General features: G+C 42.2%; 1 pseudogene; it reads left to right on the top strand.

Annotated features, from left to right (window-relative positions):
* Window positions 1-990: 990 nt before the first annotated feature.
* Window positions 991-19660, top strand: part of LOC135528116 (semaphorin-3F-like) — a 42035-nt pseudogene continuing 23365 nt past the window's right edge.

Consider the following 19660-nt stretch of genomic DNA (forward strand, 5'->3'; position numbering starts at 1 on the left):
AAAGGGTTCACCTATGGGGACAGCCAAAGAAACCTTTTAAGTTCTAGATACCACCTTTTTAAAAATCTAAGTGTAGTAGATAAACACAGATGACATCAAGGCACCCCCCATTTGTCATTGCCTTTCAGTTATTCACTAAGGAAGATGTTTCACAAAGATCTTGCTTCGTAGTGTTTAAGGTTAGCTATGGTATGGTGCAATTTTGCACAATGAGCAATGGAGACTGCTGATTTGTTTTGGGAATACACAGGGTGGGGACGAATGGCTTTGCAGTGTGTGAATGCCCGTCTTATCCCCCCCTCATGGTTGCCCTGTCTCACCTCTCCCGTTTTATGGAGACTCCAGCGGAGCAAAGTGTTTCTGGTTGCATGCCACCAAGCTGGACCGCCAGGCAGGAATCTCTGGAATTCCCAGACACAGGCTTTTTCCCAGTGCCCTAAAGTGCCAAATGAACAATGACAGCAGCAACATCTTTCTTGAATCGCACAGCATGAACTCAGGGGCCTCTCTCATTCCTCCCTTTCTCCCTCATTGTCAAATCCATCTAAACTCCTTAAGAAGGGACAACAGACTCTGTGTTGATGAGAGGCCCTGTGAATTACTTAGGAGTGTTTGCTAAACATACATGCTTTAAAAAAATAGGGAACTGGTAGGCTACCTATTTCAATTGTTTGTTAGGCCTATTAACATTACAATTATCATGTACATCATGTGGTCAATTAAAAAGTCTGCTTATTCCTATAAGGCAGTAATTCACATTTAGATTAATCTGGATTAAGTTGTCTTTTCTGATTACCCATCTTGTACAGATTTGATAAAACATTTTTTCAATATAGTTTAGTTTTGAAATGCAAATAAAAACAGGACAGAAAGAGCGTCTCACGTTGGTCTTGCTAGAGGGGAAATGATGGCCAGTTCTACAGTTTCACTCTGACTGGCACTGAGGTAGTTAATTAACTGTGACACGGTTGGCTTGAGAGGTAGCAAGAATGGGACAAGCGGCTTGAACACTAGAGCTCAGAGAGCGGTGGAGGAAGAACAAACGCATAGAGCCTAACACCTGCCAGACTATTTTACTATTTTAAGTGTTCATATTTCCTGGATTTGTCTATGCCTGGATTTGTCATTCCGGAGTTTTCAGGGGACGATGATTTAAATGAAAACGTGAGAAATTTCTAAAGCATCACGTAATTTCCATGCATGTAATTTGAGGAAAAGTGCTCTCTGCATGAAGCAAACTTTTTGACAACTTGCAAAACCTTACCAAGCAGTGGGTCTACGTGAAGCAGTATTACACGTTTACATTGCCTACGGTGATACACATTTTCTACGATTAGTTTGGAGGCAGATTTCAAACGTTATCATTTTCGGAAGGCTAAACAACGCCACAGAATGTGACATCTACTGTCTCGCGACGACGCCGACTGAGCATACCTGCATTGCAAGTGAGTTTGTTATTAATTTCTGTTTAGAGCACCCTTTGTCACGGGTAAAGTCCCATTCTTGTCTGCAAAACTAGGCTAGTTACTTTTCTTTCAACCCCATTGTAGTCCATATTGGCCTTTGACATCATCAGTCGCAGTTAGAGCATAAGCTACGCTATACTTATAAAGCTTATGTATAACTCATCAAATATTCATATCATCAGAAATAATTAGTAAATCATACAATATAAATGTTGTTATAAAGAAGGTGTAAACCTACGTGTACTGCTTTGACAAATGTGGCAAAACCCTTACCATCCTTATAGCATGTATATGCCGCTTATGAATGACATGAAGCATCTATAAAAACATTATGGAAAGGTTATAAAGGCTTTACTAAGCTTTCATTGATGGAGTTCAACCTTAGGTTTTGCCCCATCAGCCTCCCTCAACATGATCAAATTATGGCAAATTATACCACATGCTCTGACATTTCCTCAGCCCCCACATTTTCAAATATGCCAACTTTCCTGATGATGGGGCATTTATTATGTTCTCTATCATCTCATTTTAGCTTCACTGATCTGACTGATAATTCTGGTAGTAAACTAGGCTATGAATTCACTCCCCACATGGCAGGCACACATCCACCTGAGTGATGTTATTGAGTGATGTTATTTTCATTTAACAAACTCATGAGCAAACTTTTTGAGGACCAGAGATGAGGTTTCAAAATGCACATTATATGTTCCCCTCTTAGTGGGCCTATGCATAATTCATACTCTGCCTCCCTGGCAGAAGTGCTTATGAATAATGCATTTTAAGTTAAAAGCACAACACTTTTTTGTGACATAGGCTATCTGCCCATACTCAAATAATGTCAGAACATATTATTATCCTCTTAGCTAGACTATTATTAGTATAGGGCCCCGTCTGATAGTGTTGTTTATGTTGTGTTTAATCTAAGAGATAAATAGGAGCTTTGTTCAGTGTTGACCTACAAGTTCTTCACAAGTTGTGTGGTCCTGTGACCTGTGGTCATGCTGCAAATTGTTCCCTACCTACACACTATCCCCTACCTACACACTATCCCCTACCTACACACTATCCCCTACCTACACACTATCCCCTACCTACACACTATCCCCTACCTACACACTATCCCCTACCTACACACTATCCCCTACCTACACACTATCCCCTACCTACACACTATCCCCTACCTACACACTATCCCCTACCTACACACTATCCCCTACCTACACACTATCCCCTACCTACACACTATCCCCTACCTACACACTATCCCCTACCTACACACTATCCCCTACCTACACACTATCCCCTACCTACACACTATCCCCTACCTACACACTATCCCCTACCTGCACACTATCCCCTACCTACACACTATCCCCTACCTACACACTATCCCCTACCTACACACTATCCCCTACCTGCACACTATCCCCTACCTACACACTATCCCCTACCTACACACTATCCCCTACCTACACACTATCCCCTACCTACACACTATCCCCTACCTACACACTATCCCCTACCTACACACTATCCCCTACCTACACACTATCCCCTACCTACACACTATCCCCTACCTACACACTATCCCCTACCTACACACTATCCCCTACCTACACACTATCCCCTACCTACACACTATCCCCTACCTACACACTATCCCCTACCTGCACACTATCCCCTACCTACACACTATCCCCTACCTACACACTATCCCCTACCTACACACTATCCCCTACCTACACACTATCGCCTACCTAAACACTATCCCCTACCTACACACTATCCCCTACCTACACACTATCCCCTACCTACACACTATCCCCTACCTACACACTATCCCCTACCTACACACTATCCCCTACCTACACACTATCCCCTATGACACTGGTAAGTCTATACCAGTACCTTATGAACAAATGACATAAAGCTGAAAAAACACCAGCAGGGACACTGTCATTTCTGACAAGGAAATAAAGAAATACAAACATCTATATGAATTTACAGCAACAACAAAAAATCCGCTACATTTTCTAAGCTGCTCCTTCTATTTTAGTGTGTCAAACAGAGTTCTAGCTTTGTGCTAGGTGTGAGGGCCTCGACAAATACACAAGGAAAAACATGAAAAAGCTCTCAGTGGTTTTCGCCCTCTACAGCCACGGTTGGACATCTATCATTTTAGTGAAATCATGGAATGGTTTTGCATTACAAATGTGTGGCGGAAAAGGGGAGTAAATAAAGTAATGATAGCTTTAATTGCTCACCCATGCAATCCATGGAAAATGTATCTGAATGGTTCAATTTCAGATTATGGCCCTTAAATATTTACGTTGTCGCTACCGCTACAAACATACCATTAGTGACACGGTAACCATATTAACACCGTGCACTTTCATATTGCCATGGTTGTTTCACAAATACATTTTCCTCTCATATTCGACCTCTGACAATGCAGCAAATGTTAATGTCTCATTTTAGTAGTACTAGTCAGACATTAGCTTCAAATGCAGCGATAGACCGCTCCTATCAATTCTGAATGTCAATGAGACCTCGTTATGTTGTCTTGACAGGTGCATTAACACTGCACATGTCATAATGCTGACAGTTGTTCGTTTTTGCCCCTATTTGTGGAATTAACTTGACATTTTTATCACATTGTCGCTTCAAAATTGAATCATTGTGTATTATTGAATCAGTGTGAATATTCCATTCTATTTCTCAACATCCCGTGTACCAGTTGGATTCTGCATCATTCGTGCATTTTCTTTGCCCCCAGAACGTTGTAAATATGCTAAGGTTAGGTAAATGCTTGAAAGTCAGGTTTGAAAGTTTGAAAACATGAAAGAAATCATATGTTAGGTGTATTGGAATATAGAATGAATTATGGAATTGAGTTTGAAGTGAAAAGATTATCAAGTGCCTAAAACTTTATCTCCTCTTCTGTTTGAAATAGAAAACAGGCTATGTGTAGGTTCTCATACTCCAGTGTAGGTTCATTTTATTTAGCAAAACCACCTATCCAACTTTGACTTATTGTTGAGTCCTGGCACAGTCGCCTGGCAATGGTTGGTTGAGACATTGTGAGCGACAATTTTCATTACTACTATGTTTATGGCCAGCTCCTAAGTCATGTTTGTCCAACTGCAAAATATCTCTATTTTTATTTGACAGTTTGACCTTAAACCTTTAACTTTTATCTTAGTGTTTATCTTAGCTCTTCAAAAGAGATTGCCATAACATCTCCAAGAATCCCCGAGGATGAGATAGACAGGTGAGAGTGTAAGGAGAAAGAAAAAGAAAAGCAATCTGTCTGACATTTTGCAATAAATAGTAGAAATATATTTTGACGTGTAATTTACTGTCCCACCTGATGTATATTTGTGGCATTATGCTTTTAATTATGCTAGGCTACCTGACACACTGTCAGGTTAGAATGTTGGGCCAGTAACCGAAAGGTTGCTAGATCAAATCCCTGAGCTGACAAGGTAAAAATGTGTCGTTCTTCCCCTGAACAAGGCAGTTAACCCACTGTTCCTAGGCTGTCATCGTAAATAAGAATTTGTTCTTAACTGACTTGCCTAGTTAAAGAAAGGTAATATATATATATATTTTTTTTAACATTTCAGTTTAGGGGGATTCTCAGCATTTACAAACTTTATTGCAGGGATAAACAATTGGTAGGTTTATTGGAACATATTTATCCTTACTTTGCAAACCTTGGCAAAATCATTTTTTTCATTTTTGTACTGTATGTAAATCATTTTGTGTTGCGTGTATGAAGGTGCTATACTAAGGAAGTTGTTATTATAGTTAGTAACACTTTACATAACGTAGAGAGGTATAATGCTGTATTACTTGTTATAACCATGTTTAAGCCTTTATAATGTCTTATTATAAGAAGAACGCAGATGGAATCACCAAATCCATACATTAAAACGGAATTCAACACTAATCAAAAATGTATTGAACTTAGTAGGAATAAACTAAATGTATTGAAAATGTGTTAATTTGGCCAAGTTTATCATAAAGCATGAACCGAATGCATCAGTGATTCGTATTTCCTGCAACTTTCTGTAAGAGGCAATGATAATTCCCTCTCTATGTGCATGTGCGGTGGGTGAGTCTACCCCTTTGTGCAGCTGTAAGCGATGATGCTAATGAAGTCTTCTGGTAGATGGAAAGGCTTTCTCAAAAACCGTCTCAATTAAATGTTAACTACAAAGTAGCCTCTGCTGACATGGCAGAATGATATCATGATTATCCAGTGGGTATTTGTTTTCGAAAACTCTACCATCACATGTGTGCTACAAAAACACAGCTAAACAACAGCCTCTTGCTAGGTGCACACTGGAATTAAAGGGTACACCCAAAAATCAACATTTTTTCTTTCTTTCTCCCAGACCTCAAAAGTGGTCTCCTGATGTTTAAGCATTGTTGTCGACGTAGAAAGTGTGATTTTGAGAGCGAAAACCTGAAGGAAAAAACGGGAAAACGGGAACCTGGAAAAACTAAACGGTGAAACTGGAACACAGGGAAAACAAAACGGAATCAAGCAAAAAATAAAACTGATTTTACAAGGCCCAATACATGTATAAGGCGTATAATATGCCTCTCTATGTAGTAGATTTGCAACTAAGTACATTAATGGAAGGTAGATTCAATGATATGACATAGATGCAGAAAGTAAACAGCGTCGGCTCAACTTCTCAGCTGGCTACCACACTGTGATCAGCGTGAAGTGAACCCGTGCACAGATACTGTGCGTGACTGTGAGAGAGAAGTCTTGCATCTCACTCATCTCAATATCTGTGGTGCTGCTCGTGGCAAAGTCACTTCACTGAGTCTACCTTTAAATGTTCCATCTTGACGTTTGATGTAGGGTAACAACTGGAGGTGATCCACAGTGCATCAGAAGCCAACCACAAAGCTGGTGTCATGTAGATATATGTTCAGATAGGGACCTGGCTATGGTTCGTCATCACTTTCCCTGACACTCTCCTTGTCATCAAGGATTTGGGGCATTCAAGCTGTTGCCAGGCTCCAACTCACCACAAATACAACCGGTCTCTTGAGACGGTTGTCATGACAGCCTCAGTGAGTTTTGCTGGGGTCAAATGAGGGCCAGCCTGGGCCCTAGAGGTTAAGAGGAGGGGGAAGGGGGGAAGAGAGTGATTGTTAGGTATACCAGTGAGTGTGGCAGACTTAAAATATATAGGCCCGCTACTGTTGGTGCCGTATTTAATTTTATGAGCAGTACCATGGTTAAATAATTTCTCAAATGTTTTTGTCGTTTTTGTGCTGGGGTTTCTTTTCCCCCCAATTATTTTGTGACTCAACACAATACCCTAGATGTACTAGGCTGTATGATACAGGAAGAGAATTGCAGAACCTGGCTTGTTCTTTGCATTACTCCGGCATCAAAGACAATGTGGCACTTAATGAAAAAGACAAGTAGCTCTCAGGTGAGCAAGGGGCAGAGTTCTCTTTTATTATCAGTCAGTCCAGTGACAGTCAGAGATAGTATCAGACTGATTATATACTATTTATACCATATAAATATTGTATACCGCCAGCCACACAGCACTTGTGCCTGTCACCAGGACTTCAAAAGCAGAAGCACCTGACTTGACTTTAGAATGTTATCCCCCTCCCTCTCCCCTCCCTACCATCCTTCCTAAATCTGGTGCCACTTTTACAGGGAAAGGCACAATACAGGGGGCGTCAATGACAGCAGGCAAGGGGAGCTAATCCATGCAGCTGTCAGCCTGCGGGGTATTAAGCCTCCATTCTGAAGATTCTTGGCGACCTGCCAGAGGTAGAGACAGTCTTTTTCAGACAGGCATGGAGTATAGGCATGGAGGGCCTGGTGCTAGGCCTCTGTATCCACTGTACTCGAACTGAAGTCAATTCTTGGAACCCAATGGACCATTCTTCAAGCCTTTTACTGGGTGAAGATGTAGCCAGCGACTGTGTAAATCTAGAGAGCCATTCATCATGTCTGGTGTCTGGTGGCTCATTCACTGGTCTCAAGCTCTAGACTCAAGTTCTTGTGGACTTGGATACTATGTACTGTTGTTTCAGAGTTCAGTGTTACATTTTCTATGTTCTGATTTTAGTAAAGAATGTTCTATTAAACATAGAATTCTGGATGTGCAGTGCAGCCTTGACTGTAATGTGTGTGAAATCTATATCTAAACACGGCAACCTTTCTGAAGGTCTGTTAAGCCAGGATTTGGGTCTGGCAAAAACAAACATGCATGTAAAAAATAAAACAAATAAAATGATGTTCTGTCATAAGCCAATCCAATGCTGGAAAACAGCTGTAGGGTATAAATAGTAGGGCAAGAAGTTTTAGTAATTGCAAAGGAATCCAGTGTTTATTGTATAAATCAAAAGAGTAAGCCCATTTGAAACAGGTGTTGGAATGTGACAGAAGGGTGTCCATAGATCGCCCTCTATTTTTTTGCAAAATAGCTCTCTAATGCTCCCTCGCTCATTTTGTACCATTACAGCACACATGACCTCCACTTTGAAGGAATGAGTTCTGGGGGGCTGGATTACCAACAGAGACAGGAAAGGGAGGAATGATGGACTGCATAAATGTGGGGTGACGCAAATGCTCCCCTTTTGTGCTATCACATAAGGGGGAGGGCAGGGGGCATCTATGTGTTGTCCCCTTGCCCTCACTGTCCTTCTAGATTCAGGGAAACAGCAATGTTTGCCAACATTGTTTGAGACTATCTTTGGAGCTCTTTCGATTTTTAGTTGACGCAAACAAAAGCAAATGCAAATGTATCTTCTAAATGTCTTTTTTGTTGTTGCTGCCAGTAGTCTTGTAGCCAGACACCGTAATCTTGTGGATATCATTTTGTCAAAGAGTGGGCTTAGGCACAGTGGAACAAGTATATGCTGGCTAACACATATAGCTCTGGTTACACCTGAATGACAGGTGACATTTCAAGGACTATGACTTAGCTAGCTAGCTAGTATGTTCAGTCATCGTTTTTTTTATGTTCAGTCATCACCGGCAGCTACCAAGCTTTTTGTTGTAGTTGAAAATATAGGCATATATATTCCTTGTGAAATAGCCTAGAAATTAAGGCTATGCTGCCGGTCACACTTTGAAGGAAACTGGATCCTTTCAAATGTTTGTAGTTATTTCTTCTCGAAAAGTAACACATTAGTTTCAAATTGAAGTTCAGTCAGTTCGTCTCTCACCCACTACTTGTCCTGAGTCTTGTGCTTGCTGACAGGCCTATTGTGGAGCTACAGGAGACATGGTCATGGAAGTGTAGTACTTCAAAGAGGAGCAGATAAGACAGCGGGAGCTTAACAGCCTTTGAAGGGAGGTGCTGAATCCAGTATTTAGGCGCACAGGAGCTTAACGGTCAACTCCAAAGTTCACCACTTGGCCTGGATTACACATTGGACCCTGGACCTGTGTGGAGGGAGCCTGGTTACAGCTGCTACTGGAGAGGAGCCACAACACACCCACTGTAGGACCCTCTGGACAGACAATAGGATAGCAGCACTTTCCTCTCCTCAAACACACTATTGGGTTCTAGAACACAGGGCTCTTGATTTAGGCAATGAAGTCATAACACATGGAGCCAAAAGTGTCAAAAAAGACATCAGATTAACAGGAGACACTCTATGTATGCTTTGGATGCATGATGTCATGGTTCAGCAAACAGACTGTTCTTGTGACGCGTCAGAAATAGGAATCACGATTGATTAAAAGTCTCAGGACTACGGCACAGGTGCATCCGCAAGTGGAGTGGAGGCATTGACAGTCTGTGAATGAAATATTTCTGCTGTGAGTCGGAGGCCCTCTGACTGGCCAAGCATTTGTCCCCTGAGCGAGGATGAAACATGCTGTACCCTCCACAGAATTAAATAGGTGTTGACACGTGCTGATACTGAAACAGACCAAGAGAGAACAGGCAGGGAGGCACAGGTCAGTCACTCCACACAGTAATGTGGTACGGTTCCTGACAGGTGATACAGCATTGTATTAGAAAAGGTTTCACAGGGGTATTTGTTTGACTTTCATTATCGTATGATCTATATGGCATGTGCTGTTGCCATTCCAGAGATAGATAGAGAACGAGACAGACAGAAAGACAGAGAGAGAAACCCACCTGGTGTTGGGGAGATGGTGCTAACTGCAAGGGTTGGGCTTAAGTAAATAATGATTAGGTTTTCGGCAGACGATGTGGAAACATGACCCCCATTGACCCGTGCTGGCGGTCTCCGTCCCTCCTGGGGCCGCCCTCCAAGCCTGTCGCAGCTTTCTTTCCAAGAGGCCGTGCTAATGAGCTCTCACGTTGACAGCCCTGTCCCCGATCGGCGCGTGTTGAGAGGTTGCTGCATGGGGACGACCACTCGGACCAACATCAGGGACTAATTGTTGGCCAAGCTAGCAGGCCCAGTCATAGAGATAAAACACTCGTTTTGTATGGCTAGTTTTATCTCTATGGTCCCTGTACTGTTGGAGATGCAGTATGCATGGTGATATACACAAGCCTCCCGTGGGCACCTCTTTCCTTTTCCCCTGTGACCATGTGCCCTAGAAAACCATATGCAATCTGTCACTTCAACCAGCTCCTAATCTGCACTTCAAATCTGCAGGAAGGATTCAAACAGCCTTATGACCCACACATTTTATGCCTTTATATTTTTCCGTCCATATCCACAGCTTTCCAGACAGGAAAGTGTCTTTAGGAAAAAATAACCTCCATAAACCTGTCAGTTATACGAAACAAATAGAACCAAGATCAGGAGGATTACTATGAATGTTGGCTCTTGGAAATGTATCACCAACCTTTATGGACACTAAATCCTCAAAGTCCTGGGTAAACTTCTGCCCTCTAGTCTTCGTTTGTATACTAGTGCATTCTGCATCAAATTATAGTTTGTATACTTAGTGCATTCTGGGTAAAATTACAGTTTGTATACTTAGTGGATTCTGGGTCAAATTACAGTTGCCCAGATGTAGAATGATGAGAGTATGCACAATCAGGGATCAGGCTGCAAATTATAAACTCAAGTACAGTACTCTATTATCTCTGGTTATACCAAAGTGAAGGCCATTGATTAAAAAGCAAATGCTTGAGACAAATAGAAATCAATTTGATATGACTTATTCAATACATTAATGCCTCAAGGAAAGCCATGTATGTTGGCGAATTCCTGTGCTGCTGCAACATCAATTTACTGTATAACTGTTAGTGATTAATGTTATCATTATACAGTATGCTAAGATCGAGGATTAGCCCTCAAGTATAGCCTGTCTCTGTTTTTTTATGGGACAATAATGGTGTGAAAAGTTGTATCAGCTGTCGCAGGTTTTCAGGCCCCAACATGTTTTCTCTAGGGTGCAGCACACAGCTCTTTCTGCACTTCTTTAATGACTCTGATTGCATCGTGAGATGTGGACAGACAGTAGTGTGTGAGATAGATGTTGACATGTTTTCAAGAGCCATGGCCACCCTTCTGTCGGCTTAAACCTATGACAGGTTGGATTACGGGATCCAGGATTTTGTTGCAACGCCAACATGGCGGGTTCACTCAATCAACTAACGTTGAAGAAACATATTTTATTTTTTACTTTTATGAGACAAATATTTTTGGGACTGAAATGGAGTCTCAGACAAAATAAACACGTACAACGTTGCTTGAAAAGTCTGTACTAGCTTGTTTAATTTCATTCCTCTTTCATTGAGTTCCATATGAGGGATCCTTTGATGCATTCCTTTGTTTGTCTCGTTCTGTTGATCTGTGCATTCCTTATCGCAATTGTGGTTTGCATTGATAGGACCACCCCTATCTAGACTTCTAATGTGAACTGTTAGTCATTTGGAACTAACTCCAGAATACAGCTGTGAACCCCACATTATTTCCATGGACTTTTCACCACTAGTCCTTGCATTGCCTATGAAGCAACCACATCTGACCACACAGGAGCATCTATGACATCATAAGCAGAGCTAGTGCTCAATTGTCCATTATGATGTTCCCAGTGTCTAGAAATGACTGTTCTTTTGAAAATGTTTCACCCATCTTTGCTTCATGACATACTCCTTCTGCTATCCAGTCACTTGAAAGACTGAATGCCCTTTGCAAGCCACTGCAGGCAATTTTGCTGGTTTCACAGAAACAACATTTATATTTGAGGAGAATTTCACTACGCTACAACCCAAAACTGAGGTTTAGCTAGCTTCTCTTTGTTTGTCTTCAAGCTTACACTTGGCAGAGGAATTGAGGCAGGAACTTGATTGCTTTTTGTTGTTTATCTACTGTGGACACAGGTCCAAAATCATGACTCAAATGTGAAAATCCTACCTTTGTCGTGTAATTTGTTTTGCTCTCCCAACATGTTTTGTGTCCATTCCCTCTCTCACCCCACTCTCTTGCTTTCTCTCTCTCTGTCTCTTTTTTTAATTTCCTCCTCCCATCCCTGTTATGTGGCATGGATACGCTTGTCCAGTCTGGCACATCTCATTAGATCTATGCACTAGTCCCCAGGTCGAATAGATCAGTTGTAAAACATGCAGAACCAGAAATAGCTAATTGCAAATTGTACAGTCAGAACCAATGTTTCATGAATATGCTTGAATCAGGTTGGACTTTAGAGAGAGTAAACACACTCAAGTACTTAGTACCCTGCTCTTCTTTTCCTCTGAGGATCTAGTAGCAACCATATTTGTTGTGCATCCTTCATAAAGAGTTGTTTTTTTCCTACCCTGCAACCATATATCTGACCATCCAGATCTCCTCTTATCTTCAGCAGTTCAACCTATTTGAGAGTATGGTCTGTTTGCATTGGCGAGGCCCATTCTTCTGTCTCCACTCTCCGATATGCAGGTGGAACTTCCTCTTAGACCAAGGCTCTCTCTGGGATGATAATAACATGCTCTCAGTCACCTGTGGTTTGTGATTAGAGGCTAACATGCTATATGCAGACTCAGACTCCTCCACAACACCCTGTCATGCAAGCTCATGGGGATGATTTATGTACTGCTTTGATGACATTTCAAAAAGGCCACAATTCTTAGGATATATACTGTATACACTATCGTTCAAAAGTTTGGGGTCACTTAGAAATGCAAATGTTTTTGAAAGAAAAGCAAATGTTTTGTCTATTAAAATAACATCAAATTGATCTGAAATATAGTGTAGACATGGTTAATGTTGTAAATGACTACTGTAGCTGGAAACGGCAGATTTTTTATGGAATATCTACATAGTCGTACAGAGGCCAACAGTGAAGAGGTGACTCTGGGATGCTTGCCTTCTAGGCAGAGTTGCAAAGAAAAAGCTATATCTCAGACTGGCCAATATAAATAAAATATTAAGATGGGCAAAAGAACACAGACCCTGGACAGAGGAACTCTGCCTAGAAGACCAGCATCCTGGAGTCACCTCTTCACTGTTGATGTTGAGACTGGTGTTTTGCAGGTACTATTTAATGAAGCTGCCAGTTGAGGACTTGTGAGGCGTCTGTTTCTCAAACTAGACACTCTCTAATGTACCTGCCCTCTTTCTCAGTCGTGCACCGTGGCCTCCCACTCCTCTTTCTATTCTGTTTAGAGACAGATTGTGCTGTTCTATGAAGGGAGTAGTACACTGCGTTGTACAAGATCTTTAGTTTCTTGGCAATTTATTGCATGGAATAGCTTTCATTTCTCAGAACAAGAATTGACTGACAAGTTTCAGAAGAAAGTTCTTTGTTTCTGGACATTTTGAGCCTGTAATTGAACCCACAATTCCTGATGCTCCAGATAATCAACTGGTCTAAAGAAGGCCTGTTTTATTGCTTCTTTAATCAGAACAACAGTTTTCAGCAGTGCTGACATAATTGCAGAAGGGTTTTCTAATGATCAATTAGCCTTTTAAAATGATAAACTTGGATTAGCTAACACAACATGCCATTGGAACGCAGGGGTGATGGTTGCTGATAATGAGCCTCTGTACACCTATGTAAATATTCCTTTAAAAATCTGCCGTTTTCAGCTACAATAGTCGTTTACAACATTAACAATGTCTACACTGTATTTCTGATCAATTTGATGTTATTTTAATGGACAAAAAATGTGCTTTTCTTTAAAAAACAAGGACATTTCTCTGACTCCAAACTTTTGAACGGTAGTGTATATTTATTGAATTTTTTACTTGGGAGCCAGATTGACTACACATTGATGTTATTTGTAGGAATAATAAATATATAAGAAAAATAAAAGGTAGTAAGTAAGTAAATTCGAGTAAAATTAAGACGGTTTTCCATGTTGTGTGTTACTGTAAGACCCAGTTTGTGGATCCAGTTGGATAACATTTTTGCTGCAGTGATAGTCTTGATGTCAATGACAAGTCAGTGACAATGGGTGTTTCTCAATATGCATACAACCATGCAAATTGGAGCACGGAACAGTCGGAGTATGAGTCCAAAATAAAGTATGCGAAACACGGAGGGCAGTTCTCAGACATGTACTTCATTTGTACACATTTTGAAGCATCGATGCAAGCTTCAACTGAAATATTTCCAGGATTGTTGACATAAAAAATTATTAAACGTGGCTGGTTTGATCTGAAGCGAGAGAAAATGAACTCTGAATGAAAAGTTGCCTGACATATGTAGCCTGACTACAGTATTTTAGCTTGATACTTAAATAAATGCTGCAGTCATTTTGACATGTTTATCTGCCTAGAATACTCAGTGTAGTGTGCCAAGACTGCTGCTAACTGACAAAGAACTGGTAGCTAGCTAATTACCCACAAAGAATTTGTGGCTATCGTTGGCCTACCACCTTTCATATCAACAATAGTTTTAGGTTGTTTTTTTACATGTAAAACTATCTGGCTAGTTACACAGAGCAACAAATATAAACACAAGAAGTGTTGGTCCCATGTTTCATGAGCTGAAATAATACATCCCAGAAATGTTCAATACTCACAAAATGCGAATTCTCTCAAATTTTATGAACAAATGTATTTACATCCCTGTTAGTGAGGATTTTCTCCTTTGAGAAAATAACCCATCCACCTGACAGGTGTGGCATAGAAGCTGATAGAAGCTGATTAAATAGCATGATCATTACACAGGTGCACCTTGTGCTGGGGACAATAAAAGGCTACTCTAAAATGTGCAGTTTTGTCACACAACACAATGCCACAGATGTCTCAAGTTATGAGGGCACGTGCAATTGGCATGCCGACTGCAGGAATGTCTACCAGAGCTTTGCCATAGATTTGAATGTTAATTTCTCCACCATAAGCTGCCTCCAACATCACTTTAGAGAATTTGGCAGTACGTCCAACCGGCCTCACAACCGCAGACCACGTGTAACCATGCCAGCCCAGGACTTCCCCATCCGGCTTCTTCACCTGTGGGCTGAGGAGTATTTCTGTCTGTAATAAAGCTCTTTTGTGGGGGAAACTAATTCTGAATGGCTGCACTCTGCCCAGTCATGTGAAATCCATAGATTAGGGCTTAATGTATTTATTTCAATTGACTGATTTTCTTGCGTTAACTGTAACTCAGTTAAATCTTTGAAATTGCTGAATGTTGCTTTTATATTTTTGTTCAGTGTAGATTAATACGATTCACATATAGCTGATAATTATTAAGTTACATGCGTGCTTTTTTATGTAGATATCTTGTTTTGTCTTTATTGGTCAAAGGTAGCATGGGAGTGGGCAGTGCTTCTCAAATATACATTTTTATGTGTTCTCCACAATCTCGTCCTCACAAGAGCGTACTCAAGAAAACGTCCTCGGAGAATGAACTCGGAGCATGAGAGTGTGGATCACAGTAGTATGCAGATTGAGAAACATCCAATGTGTCATGTTCAAAGGCAGCCTAATGTCCTGAAACCCTCCGGGGCCATACAGAAGCAACAGACTGTGGAGAATGTTGCTGAGCAAGTCAAGCAGAGGCCCCACTGCTCTCATATTCACCATAACAGCAAGCATATAATGGAGTCTATTATTATGACTTAATTAAACAGTATTATGATAATGTAAGACTTGGGGCCCAACTCAGTCAAACTAGCAGTGAGGTGATTACGCACTAGCTCTTTAAAATTATGGTTTTGGTACTGTAAAAAAAGACTACTGTACTACTACTGCATTACAACCACTACTACTGTTACTACTACTACTACTACTACTACTACTACTACTGCTACTACTTCTGCTACTACTGCTGCTGCTTCTGCTGCTGCTACTACTACTGCTACTACTGCTGCTACTACTACTACTACTACTACTACTGCTACTACTGCTGCTGCTGCTGCTACTACTACTATTACTGTGGCAATGGTGTTGGATAAGTATGGATGTAAGCATGTTGACAGAAAAAAGCAATACTATCATTTAGGGCTGTGATGATACCAGTATTGCAATATTTTTTCCATGGCAAAAATGAAAACACGAAGCAGACGAAACTCTTTGGTCCTTTAAAAACCTGCTGTATGTTAAATATTGTGTGCTATAATGTGACTCTGGGTGACAACATAACGATGTTTGTTTCCAACGAACAGTTAAAAGCAGCAAGTAGCCGTGTTGTGTAATTGATCGCTCTACTGGGTGACTACGATCGGTGGCTGTTTGTGTAAATTCAACATGTAGAATCGTCGTGACATGTTGTCTGATATTCTGGTCAGAGGCGATAGGACGGCCACACGCTCCTCTGAACCCTTCTTCTTTGTGGTGTGTCTGAGCTTAGGCAAAGGTGTTTATGTTCCAGGTATGATAACCCGTCATTAACCTTGGGTATATGTGTGGAAAATACAGCACAGCACCCACGCCCTAACTTAAACAGACCTGATTTACATTGGATTCCGAAGCCTAGTGAGTGAGTGTGATCCTTATTGGTGGTTCTCTTGCTTTTAGACAGTCTCTTACTAAAGGAGTTTAAGATTTAAAGCAAGACATTGTGACTGGGATTTGTATGAGCTGCCAGGATTTGGCTGCAGTGTTTAAGAACTCTCAGTCTCGGGGTGCATACTTTCCTAATCTCCTTTGGAGTGTGTCACTCCCGGGAAGGTCCTTGTTGCCCCACCCTCACACAGTCTTTTTTACTCTACCACTGTGCCAGTGACAGGGGAAGGGCACACAGGTCAAATAGAGATGGTCACTTTGTGCTGCTCCCTGGCTATCTGAGACCCAAGCTATTTTACAATAACCCAGTCATAGGAACGGGAACAAGACATTGCCCCCAAACTGAATCATGTGAACTAGGTTGTGTTCTCTGTCTATGGCTTCTCTGCCTTGTCGTCATTGATTGATATCTGATTTATCTGGGTGTCCCTGTTATGAAGAAGCCTCTGAATGTGGATGACTTGATGAGGCTTCCTACAAAGTCATACAATTCAATGATTCTTTAATTGACAATTTCTCAGTATGTTAAATAGGATAGTTTTCTTAGTGTCCGCTTCCCAGACACGGTATTAGGCCTTGTCCTAACTAAAACAAAACATCTCTATTGAAAGTGCTTCTCTATTGAAACATCTCTATTGGAAGACTAGGTTTAATCTGTGTCAGGCAAACTGGCACCTAATATTTATTAGTACCCAAAGTTTCTGCATCCATTTGTAGTTGATTGTGTGCACTCTTTTGTTGTCCTGTTATTGATTGTGTTCTTGAAATGGGAATGTCTAGCGATTGACATGCTAATGATATCTCTCAGTAATGAGGTATTTTTATTCTTAACTCTGGTTCTGACAAAGAAAGCGTCGCTTACTGACCTGCAAACAGATTATTACAAGGTGATTTCAGTGTCAGAAGACTGGAAGCTAATTAAAAACGTATCATCTGCTTTTTAACTTCTCAAATCTACACTTTTCTGTGCAAGGGATGTTGCATTGGATTTGGAACTCTCTCTAAATGGCTGCAAATGGTTTTAAGTGACATTCAGTTAATCTGTAATGCTTTTCCCATTTCCCCTTTGTAGGACTCCAAAGGTTAACTCTGCCTTCATTGCTATGGAGACCACCCAAGCCCTCCTCTTCTTTCTCCTGAGTTTATGTGTCTACAGTTGCCATGCCGACGCTCGGACTGCTCCCAGAGTGCATTTGTCTTACAAAGGTGAGCCTTACTTATTTTCAGTGAGTGTTCAGTTGACAGATATCGTTTGGGATATTCTTTTTTTAATTTATTTTTATTTTTTTAACTTTTTCTCCCCAATTTCATGGTATCCAATTGTTGTAGTAGCTACTATCATGTCTCAACTCCTGTACGGGCTCGGGAGAGACGAAGGTTGAAAGTCATGCGTCCTCCGATACACAACCCAATCAGCCGTACTGCTTCTTAACACAGCGCGCATCCAACCCGGAAGCCAGCCGCACCAATGTGTCGGAGGGTACACCGTGCACCTGGCAACCTTGGCTAGCGCGCACTGCGCCCGGGAGTCGCTGGTGCGCAATGAGACAAGGACATCCCTACCGACCAAGTCCTCCCTAACCCGGACGACGTTAGGCCAATTGTGCATCGCCCCACGGACCTCCCGGTCGCGGCCGGTTACGACAGAGCCTGGGCGCGAACCCAGGGACTCTGATGGCACAGCTGGCGCTGCAAAAAATGTGTTTGGTGTTTTCTTTATCTGAAAATACCTGGCTGTGTCTCTGTGGAGCTCTGTGTCTGAATGTGCTATATGTAACTCAAATGGGCACAGCTTGCCACCCTCTGTACAGGGGAGGGGTACAGGATCTGTTGGCCCTCTGTGCAGGGGAGGGGGTACAGGATCTGTTGGCCCTCTGTGCAGGGGGGGGGGGTACAGGATCTGTTGACCCTCTGTGCAGGGGAGGGGGTACAGGATCTGTTGACCCTCTGTGCAGGGGAGGGGGTACAGGATCTGTTGACCCTCTGTGCAGGGGAGGGGTCCAGGATCTGTTGACCCTCTGTGCAGGGGAGGGGGTACAGGATCTGTTGGCCCTCTGTGCAGGGGAGGGGGTACAGGATCTGTTGACCCTCTGTGCAGGGGAGGGGGTACAGGATCTGTTGGCCCTCTGTGCAGGGGAGGGGGTACAGGATCTGTTGACCCTCTGTGCAAGGGAGGGGGTACAGGATCTGTTGACCCTCTGTGGATGGGAGGGGTTACAGGATCTGTTGGCCCTCTGCCAGGGCCCAGGGGACACTGGTGGCGCCCATGTCTCAGGAGGTATGAGCTCGCCATGTAACACTAGAGCCACACGGAATGGAGGGGTGGATGGGTGATGAAGGGAGGAAGGAAGAAGATAAATCTGGTGAAGTAGATGGAGAAGAGAAGGAAAGCAAGTTTGAGGTGAGAGTGAGTGAAAATAAAGGCATTGGAGAGAGTAATGGATAGAAAGAGTGGTGAGAATGAGAAATGGAGACAGACATGGGTATTAAGGGAGGAAAGGGGAAGGGTGTCACTGTGAGGGAGAGAGCGGTGACAGGGGGTGGTTGTCTATCCTGGGTTATTGTGTGCGTAGGTGACAGTGAAACGGATTCCTCTTCTGAGAAGCAGGATAGGGCACTGGTGTTACCGGGGTATAAATAGCCTGCCATGGTTGCTGTGTTTACCTCAGCAAACGCACAGGGAAGCCCCCTGAAGAACGCAAGGGCCCAGATCCAACAACCTGCTCCAATATGCGAGACAGACATGCCTGTTATGCAGAGCGGGGCCTGTCATCTTGTTCCAGACGGACTCTCTCAAGGCAGAGTGCAGAAGCTACTGCCACCTCAGTTGAGTTATCCTGCAATGAGTACGTTTACATGCACACTAATAATTCAATATGAAACTGATTATGGCGCTAGGCCAAGTATGTAAACACCGTGCTCTGCTTACAGTTATCTTAATCGGCGTAGGGTCAAAATCGAACTGTTAGGACATGTAAATAGCTTAATGGACGTTGCAGCTGTGTATGTGATCTACGCATGTGCCAGCACCAGTAGCGCAAGCCTCCCTCTTATCGAGTGAAGTGAGTTTGGAAAAACTGAAAAAATCTTAGAAATAGTTTTTGCATACAAGCTTTATATGTCTGAACCCAGAATCAAAATGGTTTCTCAAAATGAACATGGTCACTGTGGTAGAACGTTTATTTTGATTGCCGATATTCTGCATTTATCAAGTCCCATAGGTCCCATAGGTCCCATAGGTCCCACCAGGTAGCCTGGTTTCAGATGTGTCCATGTAAACAGGATTATTAGAGAAATCGTTCTTCTTGCAAATG

The sequence above is a fragment of the Oncorhynchus masou genome, chromosome 33 (assembly GCF_036934945.1).
Source record: "Oncorhynchus masou masou isolate Uvic2021 chromosome 33, UVic_Omas_1.1, whole genome shotgun sequence".
Classification (NCBI taxonomy): Eukaryota; Metazoa; Chordata; class Actinopteri; order Salmoniformes; family Salmonidae; genus Oncorhynchus; species Oncorhynchus masou.